Genomic DNA, 16,083 nt, shown 5'->3' with positions numbered 1-16,083 from the left:
CTGCTAGGAAGAGAAACTAATGACTCCACAGCCTGAGAGGGGCTATAAAATGACATTAGTAATGCAGACACTTCAGTGATGGGCAGTTTAGAAGTATGTAGAGTAGTAGTAATTCATGACTGTGACATCAGTGCCATAAAAGTCCTTTTAAGGATTATGGAAAGCTGAAAACAATTTGTGAGTATTAATAATTATTGGGATTAGAACTTGCAAATGAATTAAAGGCAAATGTCAGGCTGACTGGCTGATATCACACTACATTACAGATTTAGGTCCTGATCATATTCCCATTGAAACCAGTGGCAAACTACTTCAATGGGGGCAGGTCAGGCCTTTGTTTTATACAGCGTCTTTTAAAGAAACATTCCCAAATGCTTTACATAGTTCAATACTAAGCGGTTACTGGGCTTGATTTACTGCTGCTGGTGCAGATGTGTGGGCACAGATTGCATCTCTTATGACAACCGGCTGCAGCACTCTATGGGGGGCTTCACTTTTGGAGCAGGGGCAAGAATGTTTGTAACATCACTCTCCCTTTCAAATTTTGCCAGGGGAAGGCAGCTTTAATTTGTGAATGGGCTTCACAAGAGATGCTGAGGTTACTTGGGGTTACTGATTCAGACCATCTTCATGTTGTTCTGGCCACGTCACCTACCACCCACCCTTGAAAATGTGCTGGCCAACTGTGAGACCCCTGCTGGAGTGGGAGTTTCACTGCAATAGCTCTTATGAGTAAACTTCCCACTGCAGAAGCCCTGTAGGTGCCAGTGTAACCTGCAGCTGAGTCTGGCCATTGACTTGAGTTCTCTTGAGGTGATAAAATGTATCCTCGGAGAGGTAAATCTTGACTTTAGCTCAAGGGACAATACATGTTGACTGAATGGGAATTTAATATAGCTTGACCTGCCTGACATAGGTGACTGCCACATGCAATTTGGTGCTCTTAATTTTAGAGGGGGGAAATTTTAAAATGAATTACACTGCCACCAAATAGCCCCTGTTTTGTTTATATCGGGTTTCAGGGCTGATGATATAGCTGTGATGATGATGATGATATAGCATATGAGGTTGGTTGGTTGCTTAGTTTAGACAGCTTTTCCCTACTTGCTTACAATTCCTTAGAGCAGCAGCCACAATTATTGGGGGAAGATGGGTTTTAGTATGTATAAGAAATATGGGGGTGGGCGGGTGGGGGAGAAAGTTTATGCAAAATGATACAAAAATACTTTAACTGTTAGTCATAATTGGTCATCAGTTCTTATTGACACCTACTGCAGGCTCTTCGCAGAGTCTCAGATCACCCAGCCAGCAGCCTCCGGATAACTCTTCAGCTCTTAAGAGAATTTTTAATGCTCCTGTCTCTTGTCTCAGAAAGAAGAGACTTAGACTCCAGACTTTAATGGGGGTGTGTAAGACTCCCCAGTGCTTCTTTCTACCAGTGCTACCTCCTTTGATTGCTCAGATTCAGTGATCCTTCTGGTATGGCTTTCATTTCCAGACTGAATTTTGGAATGTATTATAGCCAGGTATAAACTTGATGAGAAGGTAATTGTGTCTGCTGATTATTACATCTCACCCTAAGCTCTGTATCACCTTCTCAAAGAAATCTAAGTCCCTCATTTGCTATAGTCAGGACCTGCTGTTGGTCCCACCTCTTCCCCAAACAATGTGAAAAATAGGAAGTTAGGTGTCTGTCTCAATGACAGAAACTTGTAATTAAACCAAGCGCAAGGTGTAAAACTTGACTGCACTCTGGATATCCTCAATGGCTCCTTTGTTGTGGCCCATATACTATACAATGCCTAGGGACTACTGTGGTAGGTGCTTTTGAGGAGGAGTCCCAAGAAAAAGGTGCCTGGAATGTATATCCTGGTTGCCTTGGACATGCCATGTAGACATTTCCAGGTTTTACTGTACTCAGCAGAACGCTTATACACCAAAATATATATTGTTGCATTCTTGACACAAATATCTGGGAAGATTTCCATTTTATCCATGCATCTTGTACTGTTTAGCACATTACTGAACAACCCAAGCTCATAGAATGTCTATCATTTCATCAAAGGAAAATGATATATGTACCAGCCTTGTTATCCCAAGTGGAGTTTCCCATACATTTTAATCCAAACACACTGGTTAAGATAAAACAGTAAGATAAGTTTATTAACTACAGAAAGATAGATTTGAAGTGATTACAAGTGATGATACATAAAAGTCTGGATTGGTTACAAGAGAAAATAAAAGGGTAAAACTCAAGCTAATACCTAATTTAACAAGCTAAGTGAACTTAAAAGCAAAAGGTTTTGTCTCACCATACGCTGCAGTAAATTTCACAGGCTGCGCCTCTTCAGCTTGGGACCCCTTCCACTTAATTCAGCTCTCTAACTGTTGATGTCATGAACAGAGATGAAAGAGGAGTGAGGTGAAGTGAAGTCCACTGTCTCTCATATTTATACTACTCTTCCATCTTTGAGGGTTACCCCCAGCTGGGGTGCAGGTGACAAGTAGTCTCCTGTGGCTGTGAGGGTTGAACCATCCCTATGATGAAATGTAAATTCCTTGTTTACACCTTCCTATTGCTGGGGAATGGCTCCTTAAGCCAGTGATAGCTCTTTAATATCTGGTTGGGGTGCCAGTGAGTCTTTATCTCTGAAAAACTGGTTTGGGCCTGCTTTTCTTAACCATGGGGCATGTTATAACAATGTTATACAGCAGCATCTTGTAACTTTATATACAATACCGATACACCTATTTCACCAGGACAATAATAGCAGATTATGCTATTTCAAATGATAATTCACAAGGTGTAAACTTTTGTACAAACTTATCATAGTCTTGTAAAAGTGGTGACCATAATAATAAAAGGCTGCTTAGCCATGTATGTCACATAGTTAATCGAGAGACTGTGGCAAATGTCTTGAAATTACAATACATGTTTATCTGAAAAAGGAAAGTTGAAAATATTTTTAATCTTACAAAAATAAAGTTTTAAAATAAATATTTCATTATGATCCTGCCCTTAATTTTCTGCAGATTCAGTTGTCTCTGCCCCCACTTGCCTAAAACCAAATAAAAAAATATAATTTGCCTTGGGGATGGGGAGAGAATGTATGGAACTGCGCTCTTCTCAGCCAAAGAGGAATCTAGTCATCTTTTGACTATATATAGTACAGAAGCTCTTTATTGTGAGAAAGCATCATACACTATATACAGTGGGCTCAATGTTTTTCTTTACCTTTTTTTTATTTTAACCAACAGGAGACGCTATGACTGGTTTGAACTTATAAGGAATACCAGTAGGGTCAGTAATAAACTAATTTATCCATTTTTAGGGTGTTTTTTAGAAAACCTTTTAAACCATACCCACTCTGATACCTTCAGGTTACAATCTCTATATAATCTTATGACTCACAAAAACATGTTCCAGTGATACTGCCTTATAACTGTCAAGAAATCAGGATCACCTTGAGTAATCCAAATGGGGATCTCTCGGAACCAGGTGGGTTGTTTCAATGCCGATATTCTGCTTTTCCATACAAACAAGGAAATTCCGCTGATATCAGTACAATTGCAAGCATGTAAGGAGAGTGGAATACCACAGTGGAGACTTGCCATACTGATTGGATTGGAGGATTTTACACTTTCACTGCATAGTGCTTTCATAATAATACTTTTCCATATGGCTCCAGGACTCTGGAACTAGCTCCCCTGCTTGATCCAAAACACTGTGGGTTTGGTGACACACATTGCTAAAGAAATCTGTTTGATAAGGATTTTGGAGAGGGCTGAGGATATGCTCCTAGCACAATGAAAGGGTGGGAAGAGCTGCTCTTAGTTTAGTTTTAGTTTTGGGAGATGGCAGGTTGGCCAAGTTCCTTTCTGAATAATTATTTTAATGCTGCTGGCAGAGTGGATTGATTTAAATCAAATGATTTAAATAATCAATTTTAATCATGTTTTGCATTTGTATTCCTTACTTATTTTCCTAAAGAAAGGTTGATTCTCATTCGTTGGTAGCCGTTAAAACGTGTTGATTTGCAAATAGAGCCTTTACATTAAATTTGGTGCTTATTTTTGCTAGCCAGGAAGCTACACTATATTTATACACATTTATTTAAACAATTATGTAGCTTAATTCATTTATTCAGATTCTTAATTTGTACATTTTTTGATCCTGTTAGACAATGGTGAATGATGGATTTCTTATTTAATAGTTGATGATTCATTTTTTAATTGTATCTTGTGTCAAGTTGTATTTGGGTGGAAATTCAAATAAAAATGCACAAGATACAGCATTTAAAATGGTTTTATTAAATAAAACTTCCTTAAGAGTGATGGGTATATAAGAGAGTTTTTCAAAACGTGTTGAATTTAAAACTGATTAGTTAAACAAAGGAAGTTGTGATGGGGTGTACATACCCCACACTGGGCCTGAAAGGGTTAATGAGAGCCTGTGGGTACAATCTGTGACTCCCTGGTACACCTGCAGTAGGTGTCAAGCCTGGAGGGAGGAGTTAAAAGGGCTAACCCTGGTTCAGTTAGGCCGGACCAGAAGGAGAACAGCTGTCTGGCACTTGCTCAGGGAGAGAAGCCTGGCATGGAGGCAGGGAGCTGAGTAGGACTGCTGGCAGACAAAGCCGCCCTGAAGGAAGGTAGGTCTGCAGTAGGGAACTCAAGGCAGTTGGGAAGGAGCGGCAGATGGCGAGTCTGTCCAGGACTCTGCATGCTGGTGGAGAGGCCTGCAGGGAGCAGGAAGATTCCTGCTGAGTCAGGGCCTGCACAGCAGGGGAAGTGGAGAAAAGCCTCCTTCAGCAGGACACGGTGGCAGAAAGGGCAAAGAAGTTCTGCAGTGAGCTGGTGGAAGAGGCTTAGAGAGAGCTGAGCTGATTCTTCCCAGGCTCCCAGTGTGACTGGGGCAAAGGGCCAAGACAGGCCAGGGCAAAATAGATCCCCTTGCTGCCTCCCTTGACCACTTCCTATGTACCCAGGCATTGAATGCCTGTTCAAGGGTGCCTGGACCAGAATGCAGTGGGGAGGGAGAATCTGGATTTCCCTACCAGACCACTGAGGAAGGTGGAGTGGAAATGAAATCCCACCCCCTGCCCCCACCTAGGGTTGCCAACCCTCCAGGATTGGCCTGGAGTCTCCAGGAATTAAAGATTAATCTTTAAATTAAAGATTGTCATGTGATTAAGTCTCCAGGAATATGTCCAACCAAAATTGGCAACCCTAACCCCACCCCAATGCCAGGGATAAAGGCTAGTGAGTCCAGATTGGACCGAGCCTCCAATGTGAAGTTGAAGGACTATTAGTTGTTGGCCCATTGGCTTACCCTGAAGGGGTGGGACTCTGTGATCTAGCTGGTGGGCTGAGTTGCAAGAAACAGCAGACCACTGCAGGGCCAGAGTGGCTGTCAGCAGGGGGCAATGAAGGAGAAGAGAGTGCTATGCCTTAGGGTTGCCAACTTTGTAATATTTTAAAAACCAGACACTCCAGCAGTGGTGCTGGAACTTCCCCTTCCCCCTGAGGACCTGCCCCTGCCCCGCCTCTTCCCCAAGGCCCCTCTCTTGCCCTGCCCCTTCCCCTGAATCCCTGCCCCCATTTTCTTTTCCTTTCCTTTGTCAATCACTGCTTTACCCCTCTCCTTTCTCCCTGCGTGGGTTGGGAGGGACTCTCCTGCAGAGCTGGGGCTGGGAGCTGCAGCTGCCCGGTGTTGGTAGGTTCATGACTCGGCGCCTCCCCCACCTGCAGTAACCAGACTTTGGGTGTCTGGTCAGTAGATCTGACTTTCTGGTCAAAAACTGTCCACCTTACATACTCAGCCAGCGTGGGGCGTGCCAGCTGGCGAGCCACATGCTTACAGAAGTATATCTGTTGTTAAAGAATTGAACTGATTGTTATTGGTCACTATGTCCTTCAAGATTTTAGAACTAGTAGATCTCACCATCTCACTTCTGATTTCTGTTAGTTTTACTCTTCCAATATACAATCTTTCCTGCTTTTGCAGCTCTCGATAGGTTTTTTAACTTTGACTGAACTAGTGATTGAACTAAGCTAGTTGAATCATTTGAAATGAAGACAATCTCTTTGCGCTTGCAGAAGAAGGCTACTGCTGTCAAAACCTGGTTTAGCACATCAACAAACTCTGCTTCCAGGTGCTTAGCTAATGACGTCAGCAGTTCAGTGGTTTGACTTCCTTTCAAACTTGCCAGTAAACACGTACTGTTTTAATATTATTTTTTGTAATTAAATGATTTTTATAGATTACAATAAGTTTAGGCCTTAACATAAGTTGCCAATTTCAAATTTAATTTTAAATAGTTTTTTTTTAAATAAACCTATATTTAATTTAAATAAAAATCTGATTTAAAGAAATCCATTAAAAAAAACCCATCATTTTTTATCCACCCTGGTGAAGATTATTTGTCTGGAAGCATTTCCAGATTTTTGCCACAACTAACCAACTGTATGATGTGCATATTACAACTGACCACTGCTCTTGACCAATCGATTATGCAGCTCCTATAAAGTTTTATGTATGCAAAACTATTGAAGGCCAGATTGAGCCTTTTATGCTGTTTCACAGTAGTTCCAAGAACATTGCTGTGTAAAGAAATAGTGAAGAAATTCCAAAGACAACATATAGTAAAGGTGGCTCTGTTCATATAGTATCAAACTGTGGGGTTCATTTTCCAGATATTTATACACTAACAAAACAGGCCTCTGGTTTATAGCAGGAGACGTGTCAAACTATGTAAGAGGATCCAGCATGTGAATCAGGCAACTGCTGAAATTCAAGTCAAGTAGAGCACCTTACACTTCAATAAAATTATAGGAGGCAGTGGCCTCTTTTTTATTTTAAACTGGCTATGCACTTTTCCCCAAAGGTTTAATACCACAGAGGTATTTTATGTTAAGATGCATGCCTTTCCCCTGAGCCATTCCACATAAAACCTGATGTGTTATTTGTTAGTAATATTTATTAAGAAAAAACTTTGGGTTTGGGGTATCAGAAGAGGCCTTTTTCCAATTGCCAACATTTTGAAGCTGTGTAATAATGCAGTCTTGAGGTTCCTATGGCAACATATTTCATTTCCTAGGTGACAGTGACTGTATGTCGTCACCAGTGAACTAAACTAAGTCTGGAAATATGTCAAGTTTCCTTCAAACGTAGGCATCCTGAAACTTCTGTGACTCTTTCCACATGTATACGTTTTAAGACCAGAAAAGACCTTTATGATCATCTGGTCTGAACTCCTGCATAACACAGGCCAGAGAATTTTACCTAGTAACCCATGTACCGAGCCCCATAGCTTGTGTTCGGCAACAGCTTATCTTCCTGAAAGGCACCCCGTCTTGCTTTGCAGACAAGAGATGGAGAATATGCCGCTTCTCTTCTCAGTTAGTGTCAGTGGTTAAGCACTCTCACTCTTAAAAATGTGTGCCTTATTTCTCATTTGAATTTGACTTTGACTTCCAGACACTGGTTCTTGTTATGCTTTTAACTGCAAGATTTCTCACAGGGTTAGTGAATCCTGAACAGCTTTGTGCCAACTTATTTGTGCTCACTAGTTAAATCAAATCCTTTCGAATCAACTGTACTAACAAATCAACCTTTACCTATGCCCAAAGATACCAGTAATTATAATTACAGCAAGATGGTTTATAGGCAAGACATACTGTGCGTGTGGGGAGGGAGTTGAAGGGCCCACAGCTCCTTATGTCTGTGTGTTTTAAGTAGAACTGGCCTAGAGTGATCACCTTTTCGAAAGGAAAAGTGGGACACATGCAGAAGCCCTGCTCCTCATCTTCCCCCGAGGCCCCACCCACTTCAACCCCCTCCCCCATCAGGAAGAGGCTGGCATTGCCTCTGAGCCTTGGGCAGTCGTGGAGTGGTGCCACAGGTAATCTGGCACAGCATTTGTCCCAGGAGTCATTCAGCCTGGGACTGGGGCTTGAACTCTGCAATTTGGGACTGTGCTGCATAATTTGGGACAGGTGGTCACCTAACCTGGCCCTGTTTGGAGTATGTCGATTCCTTACAACCGGACAAGGTTGTCAGATGCACAGCATGACCACTTAAACTTCAATGTTATTAGTGGGATACAACAAAAGACCTTCAGCTCCAAAAGCACAGGCCCCTACCATTTGAATTAAAGGAGACTCCACATTAATTCTACTAGTAGTCATGCTTATAGATCTCATAAGTCTTGTGTGGTTGGGTCACTAAAGGATGTCACAAACAGGTTTGAGGGATTCTGTACCTGTAATATTTGCATTAATCAGTCCTTGGGGCACCACCCCAGTTAGCTGCAGTATATAGTACTTTCATTCTAAAAATGCACACACCATAGGGTGGCCACCTTTCTAATTACTAGTAACTGGACCTCTGAGACCCTGGCTCCACCCCACCTCTTTCCCCAAGGCCCCGCTCCTGCTCCACCTCTTCCCCCTCCCCCCCAAGGCCTCATCCCTGTTGCTCACTCCTCTCCACATCGCTCAATGAATCATCTCCACCTCCCTTCCCACCCCCCACCCACCCTCCGCTGGGCTCCCTCTGCTCCGGGGCTGGGATGGGAGCTGCTGCAGCCTGCCTGCAAGTAGGAAGAAGCCCTGGCTGAGCAGGTGCTAGCATGGGTTAATGACCTGTTGCCTTTCCCCGCCTCGTGGTAACGGGAATGTTGGTGTTCAGTCAGTACATCTGACCGTACATTGCCAGGTCCCCTTTTTGACTGGACTTTCCAGTCCAAAACCGGGTACCTGGCAACCCTAACATGCACCAAAAGCATTCAGAAATACTCAGAATGTTCTGTGTTGTAAATCCTCCTGTGATATCTAGTGATACAGGCCAATTTTAACATTTAAAAGTTTAAGAATCATGGCATATTTTCTCCCCTTTTCCCCATACCCATCTCTCTGTCAATTCATAGCAAAGGTTCCCAAATTGTGGTATGCAGAGAGCTGGTCGATCACATGGCTGATCATGTGGCCTACATTTTCTATACCAGGGGTAGGCAACCTTTCAGAAGTGGTGTGCCGAGTCTTCACTCTAATTTACAGTTTTGCGTGCCAGTAATACATTTTAACATTTTTAGAAGGTCTCTTTCTATAAGTCTATAATATATAACTAAACTATTGTTGTATGTAAATTAAATGAAGCTTCTTAAACATTTTAAAAACCTTATTTACAACTAAATTAAAATGCAGAGCCCCCAGGACTGGTGGCCAGGACCCGGACAGTGTGAGTGCCACTGAAAATCAGCTTGCGTGCCGCTTTCGGCACGCATGCCATAGGTTGCCTACCCCTGTTCTATACAGTGACTGGTGCTTTTGGGTGACCCTCATCAGGCATCTTTATATAGGAGCCTGATTTTCAGGTGTGCTGAGAAATTCTCCCTGAAAAATAAGGCCCCTTTTAAAGGTGTCTTAGGTTGGCACCCAAAAGTAGAGGCAACCAAAATCACTAGTCGCTTTTGAAAATTTAGGCCACAGAGCTGACTCAGCTTGTTAAATGTTATTAAAGAGAGAGCTGAGGCATTCAATACTTTTAATTTTCAGTGTAACCAGCAATTACTGTAGTTGCCACAGGTGATTACAAGTGCTAGGGAAGTGGTCTAATTTTTCTATTAAGGTGTGGTTCACACTATGAAAAAGTTAGTATGCAAACAGGAGTGTTGGTACAGGTACTTCACGTTGCACTTCCTGAAAAAATTGGCACATTTCTTAGATGGCGTAGTGATTACAATATATATGCTAAGGAAATCGGTTGAAAGAAAGAGGTACAAGTTAAGAGTTTTTATTTGCATATACAGTCATAGCTTCTGATTTGGTCCTTTGTCTCTTTTCCTCCCTCTCATTCTATTCCCAGAAAAATAACAAGGAAATGCAATGCTTAAAAAATCCTCTATGCTAATAAAATTCTATAATTGAGAATTTAACTATGCAAAGAAGTCAAGAGAATCAAAAGTTAAGGTTCCCACAGCAACGATAACTCGGCCACATTTAAGAGACATAGTAAAGCATAAATTAACAGTTATTGAAAATACTACATATGTGCAATGTGGCCGAGTTAACATTGCTATGGGAACCTTAACTTTGGAATGTATAATTATTCTGCTTTTAAAAAAAAACCCAGGAGAAATAACCATTACAGATTGTGCTGGAAAAGACTACAGCCAATTCCTAATCTGCAATCTGTTGATCCAGAACTGTGATGACTCAAATGCTGTCAAAATCTAAACAGGTGAAATATTATTGTTAGCAACACTGGACCTGAGGACCATATCCATGTCAAATTTTGATTCATTATCTGTTTTAAATTGGAATTGAAAATCAAACTGTAGTGTCTTGAGTAATCTTGGATACTAACAGAGAAAAGTTTAGTGTTAAGGGAAAAACCAAACATTTGGGCCTCCCTAGTATATTTTTGGTGCTGCTTTTGACACATATATTTTGAAGCAACTGATTGTAAAATTAGTTACTGGCTTTAGTCTTCTCCAGCATAATTTGATTCCAAAAATCAAGCTGCACTCCAGGGCATGTATGTATATAGGAGAAGTAATTTTAGATTTTACCTGATAATGCTAGCTAAAAATCATCACACTGCTCAATTTAAATGGAATAGAAATTAAATAATCTGTTTTAAGTTAGAATTTTATTTTTTTGTATTTCAAACAGATGTAATGATGGTACAAATGGTAAGGCAATGTTGCCTAATAGACAGGGCACTGGATTGGGAGAAAGGAAGCCAGAATCCTATTCTTGGCTCTGCCAATGCTCTGCTGCATGACCTCTAGGTGAATCACATCTGTGCCTCAGTTTCCTAATATATGAAATGGGTCTAGTGATGCTTACCTTCCTTTTTACCCACAGACCTCGTGGCACCCTGACATAATATTTCAACCAACTCCACTGTTAGTTAATACTAGTAATCGTCCTGGACCATATCTGATCTTTGCCTAGTAAAGCTGGAGGTGCATTGAAATGCATTACAATCTCCTTGGAGCACTAAGAAGGGATTTTGCCATGGTTATCTCTAGAAGTTTGTGGTCTGAATGGCAGTATTACTGGGTGGTCATAGTTGAACTGATGGAATCACTCCATTCCAGATACCACAGCCCAAAGCTCTTTTTTTCTGTTTGGGCATCCCCTGTTCAGTCTCCTCAGACATGGCTCTGCTCACGTAAGTGACCAGCTGCTCCTGCAAAAGAGCTACCCCAACTTCTTTCTCTGATGCCTCATGCTGGAGTGTCAGTGGTGCTTCAGGATAGGGGCATTTGTAGTCGTTTGACCCTCAGCCTGGGCTCAGCCATAGTCTTTTCCTGTTTCTTTCCCCTGGGTCCCCTACGGGAGCCCCTACTCCTGGGCAAGTTCACTGTTCCCCATGGAAGTGGAGCTCACTCCCCGGGGTCCTTTCCAGGTCAAATTACTTCCAGTCCCTGTCGTTGCTCCTCTGGTCCAGCTACAAGGCACTGTCGGAGGCCAACATCAAGCCTTCTGGGGGCTGCAGCGTCAAGCTCTCCCGATTGACCTTTGGCCAAAAAACCCTGAACTAGGCCCAGGTAGCTGTATGCCTGGAATCTGGACCCGTACCACTGAGTGAGGCCCTTTCACCAGATCTCAAGATCCAATTGGTACAAATGATTTGTTGGCTTTATATCTCAATACTGCAAGTAAATCATCCCCCCGGAGTGGTCATCTTGCCCACTAAGGCAGCTTGCATCACCATTTGGCTGCACCTCAAGTCTATAAGCCCCAGTATCTCGTTCCCTTGGATTCATTTTGGGACCATCAACTTGGGGGGAAGGGACGGGGAGAGGAAGGAGTCCTCCTACAGGCCCTCTCTAGTGCTGTCCAACCCTCTGTGTATTGGAATTCTGTCCATGGGAACTCTTTCCTCATATGCCCCTGTTGCCCACAGGAGAAGTCGGTTGCTGAGCTCACCCTTAGGGTGGCAGGGAGCAGGTTTAAACTATGAGTGTGACCTGCATCTGAGCTCAAGGGCTCTGGCCTGGTTGTTAGTGTCCCCGGGCAGTTATCTGGGAGATGGCTCAGCCCTGTGTCTCACTGAAGACGTCTCCTCTCTGTGCAAGTAGCTCAGGTCACTGGGGTGGGGTTTGTACATGTTTTCTGTCATGCCCAGGGTGCAGCATCTGCTGGCGGGAGTCCAGTACCATCAGTGGCCCTGGTTGTCAAGTGGGTGGAGGCTCTACATGTCCCAACTCTAGAGACTCATCAGCTGTGAGAAATTTTTCCATTAGCTACACCGCATCTGGCATTCACAGAGCACCCATGCCTGGCCCCTTATTGGAAGTATGGCTACAAACTGCTCCGTTAGGACCAACTGTGCAATTTTCCTCTAGGCGAAGCTACCGCCAGCAATACTCTTTTGATGCACTACCACCGGGGCATGCCCCCTTGGGGTACAGTCCTGCTGTAAAGCACTGCCAATGTGTCTCCTTGCATAGACCCTGATAACCTAAAACAGTAGCCTTCACCCAACTATAGTCTTGAGCCTGCTCTGTATCAAGTTATGGTGGGCCAGCTGTGTCTGTCCCATCAAGTGTGGAGCCAAAACTAATGCCCAGTGCTCCAGAGGCCATTGAGGGGTCAGTGCCTCCCTCTCAAAGGCAGTGAAGAATGCCTCTGGATTGTTGTCTGGGCCCATCTTAGTTAACTTCACTGGTATGGGTGGCAGGGCTCCTCAGTGTACTGAGCCCTGCAGGGCTTCCCTGGGCAGGTGCTGGTGGTCTTAACTGTTGCAGGAAGTCTTTCTGGAGTTCTTGCTGCTGGGACGCAATCTCCTTCAGCTACTGCTGCTGTTCCTGTTGCTGCACTGCTTGGGGCTTGCTGGGCTGTTCACTGCTGCAAGGTTTGCTGCTGGAATTGCTGTTGCTGGTTGGCCTGCTGCTGTTGCCACTTTGCCATCCACTTATGCCAATGCTCAGGGTTCATCTTGGCAGAACCTCCCTCTCAAAGGAGTAGTATGGAACCTGTTTTTGTCTCAGGGCCTTGTATCGGCCTTAGGGCTTTGTTGCGTGCATTCCCAATTGTAGTCAGCTGACCCTTAGCCTGGGCTTGGCCATAGTCTCTTCCAGTCTGTTGTTCTGGGTGCCCTATGAGAGCCTCCACTCTTGGGCTAGATCACCGATCCCCATGGTAGTTGACCTCACTTGTGGAGTCCTCTCTGGGTCTAATTATCTCCAGTCCCTGGTGCTGCTCCTAATTAGCAATGTCTGAATGCAGGGACTCTTGTTAAGGCTGCTGTTAGTGGGAGGGTGGTGTGTCCCATCACAGCATCCGTTATCGTTTTGTTTCAGTGTGTCAAACGTTTGCTGTTGGTGACCAGCCCAGCCTCACTCAACACTCTGCCTTCTGAGCTGATGTACATGTTCCGCTACTGCAGCCAGGTGTGGACAGAACTTTCATATCCAGTGGGGCTGGCATGTCTCTGACCACCTTCATCCTGTTGGGATCTGCTTTCAGTCCCTCAGCCCCAATGTACGTCACCTCACACCATCTGAGCTGCATTTTTTTCTGGGTTCAGTTTCATGTTTTTTTCCTTTCGTTGCTGTAGAAAAGCTTGTAATTTTCTGTCTTGGTCTTGTTCAGTTTCTGTATTGTTGCTCCTTTCACCTACAATGAGGACATCTGCAATTATTTTCATCCCAGGCAGTCCTTCTAGCCCTTGGGTGTTTCTTCTCTGCAACACTTCTGGTGCTAGGCTAAGGCTTATGCCCATTGCTAGGCACAGTCATCTGTAGCAACCACATGGTGTTGCAAAGGTTGTTATTATGGTGGACACTCTTGTCTAGGCCTATGTGCCAAAATCCATTCCTCGCGTCAGAGTGTAAAGATCGTGGCTGTGGAAAGTTCTGGCAAGGTGTCATCAATTGGGGGCAGTGAATTATGGTATCTTTTCAGAGTCTTATGGTATCTACAGATATAATTTCCCTGATGACTTCTTTACCACCACCATGCTGTTTACTCAAGCTGTCCTGGCCTGTCCAGCGTTGCAGATTTTCAAGCTCCTTGCATAATGGATTATGCAGGAGCACTGGAATTTTTCTTCATACTAGGCACACAGTTTGCATTGTGAGGTTTACCTCCAGTCTCCACTTTCCTTTGAAGCAGCAATCATCTTGGAAAACATCCCCATATGCTTTGAAAATTGTCTCCATTGTCCATGGGACTCCTTCTTTAGCTTCTTGCACTGCAACTATAACATTCTGACACTAGATCAGATCCATGGCTGGTACGGCTATGTTCCCCAAGAGGGGTTTGTGGCACTTACCATCCACCACCACAAATTTCAGTTGTTACCATCTGTTATTTTTGTCTGCCACATTTTCCTGTGGGTTGCATTATGCTGTCATTGTGTGGGATTAGATTGTGACTGCTGTTTGTAATGGGTGTGTTCAAGTCCAATTCATCCCGAGGCATCACATTTCAGGAGGCCCACTTTTCCAGCTGAAATCACACAGGGAATTTCCCTATTAACATCGTTATCAGCCTCCGTGTGTACGCCATCCCTTGTTGCTTTCCTGTCCCGACAGCCTGAATCTGATTTGTTCTTGGTCTCAAGGGGAAAGAGTCATGATATCATCACCGCTGTCTGATGTGCCATCCCCCTCTTGTAGAAATCTAGCTAAATCTTTCTGGGACCTTCCTCTGCTCTGGTCCACACTGCTAGAATGGTTCAACAGGCCACGTTCCTTGAGTCCTAGAGCAGGGCACGTCTCCTTTACTGGCTCATGCTGTCTCACAGAGTAAATGCATCTTGCTGTGGGTATGGAACCCTGGCCACCTGCTCTCCTTTGCTATTGTCACACTGCTTGTTTTTCTGGTGGTGCTGTGCCTTCTAGGGCTTTCATCCGTTCTCTTGAGGCTTCTGCTGCACATCTCATGTCCAATCATTTGACTAATGTGATATTGCCTTCTCAGAGCAGCCGCTCCCTCAAGTGGTGATCCTAAGTGCCACAGGCTATCCTATCCCGAATCAGGGAGTCCAAGTCCCCAAAATTGCAGGTAGCCACCAGTGTGCATAAGGTAGTAACAAAGGGGTCTATCCCCTTCACTTTGTATTGGTCTCTAGTGAAAAACTTGTCACTCCACAGTTTCATTTTGTTTCGGGGAACAATGATTTCCCAGGGCTGCTAGGACTGCTGTGAAGCTTGAGGCAGTGGTGAGCTTCAGCGTGCTGCAGATCTCTCTGCCTTGTTCCCCGATAAGGTAAAATAATAATTTTACTTTCCTGTTGTTGTCGTCCTCTATGGACAGGTCAGTGTACAGCTTGAGCTCCTCCTTCCACCAGGTCCATCGCTGGGCTAGGTTTGCATCCGCAAAATCAAGAGCTGCAGGGCTGGGGGTGGGGGTCTTCAGACAAAGTTCCATGTCTCATGGCATCAGCTGCTGGACTGCAGAGAACTGACAGCTTAGATGCTGCCACCATGTTTCGCTCAGAAAGTGGTGCTGAATGCAGGTTAAGTTGAACAAATGGAGCTTTATTATGCTATGTGCACGGCTCTGTCCATGTGGTTGAGTAGCTTCCAGCCTAACTCCTTGCATTCCCTGTTCCACTGGTGTCCTGTCAATAACAGTCTCTTCAGAGAAAATGGGTTCCACTGATCATGATACACAGGGCACCTGGGCTCTAGAGGGGACGAGTCTGGGTGAGTTAGAAACCTGGAGAGTCAGCATTGTTTGAGAGGACAGACTGGAGGAGCAAGGAAAAGGGGCAGGGGAGAGTTGCCTGGAAGAGACAGAGAAGCTGCAGAGAGCAGAAAGTTCTGCAGCCTCAGTTCTTTGGAGACCAGCGGAGGGGCTAGATTGCTGATCTTCCTGAGCCAGAGATCCAGTGCTGGAAGGCTGAACAGGCTGAGTTGTTGGACTGTGTTTGGATAGAAGCATCCTGAGACTGGTCACTTGCAGGTGGTTGGCCTGGAGAGTGGGGCCCTGGAACCAGCGGCGGCTCCAGGCACCAGCACTCCAAGTGTGTGCCTGGGGCGGCAAGCTGCAGGGGGTGCCCTGCCGGTCCCTGTGAAGGCGGCAGTCAGGCAGCCTTTGGCGGCGCGCCTGCAGGAG

The 16,083-nt window shown here is 44.4% G+C and overlaps 1 protein-coding gene across 2 annotated transcripts in view; it reads left to right on the top strand.

Annotated features, from left to right (window-relative positions):
- Positions 1-16,083, top strand: part of PDE10A (phosphodiesterase 10A) — a 605,978-nt gene that overhangs the window by 49,927 nt on the left and 539,968 nt on the right. Inside the window, exon 2 of one of the 2 annotated variants that reach the window (XM_045008721.1) lies at positions 1,372-1,479. The exons of the other annotated variant lie outside the window; for it this stretch is intronic. The gene's annotated coding sequence lies outside the window, so the exon portion shown is untranslated. The remainder of the gene's footprint in view (positions 1-1,371; positions 1,480-16,083) is intronic. 2 annotated transcript variants of the gene reach the window in all.

Source organism: Mauremys mutica, chromosome 3 (assembly GCF_020497125.1).
Source record: "Mauremys mutica isolate MM-2020 ecotype Southern chromosome 3, ASM2049712v1, whole genome shotgun sequence".
In the NCBI taxonomy this organism is placed as follows: Eukaryota; Metazoa; Chordata; order Testudines; family Geoemydidae; genus Mauremys; species Mauremys mutica.
The sequence above is the reverse complement of the archived record's forward strand: the minus strand, read 5'-3'. Positions and strand labels throughout refer to the sequence as shown.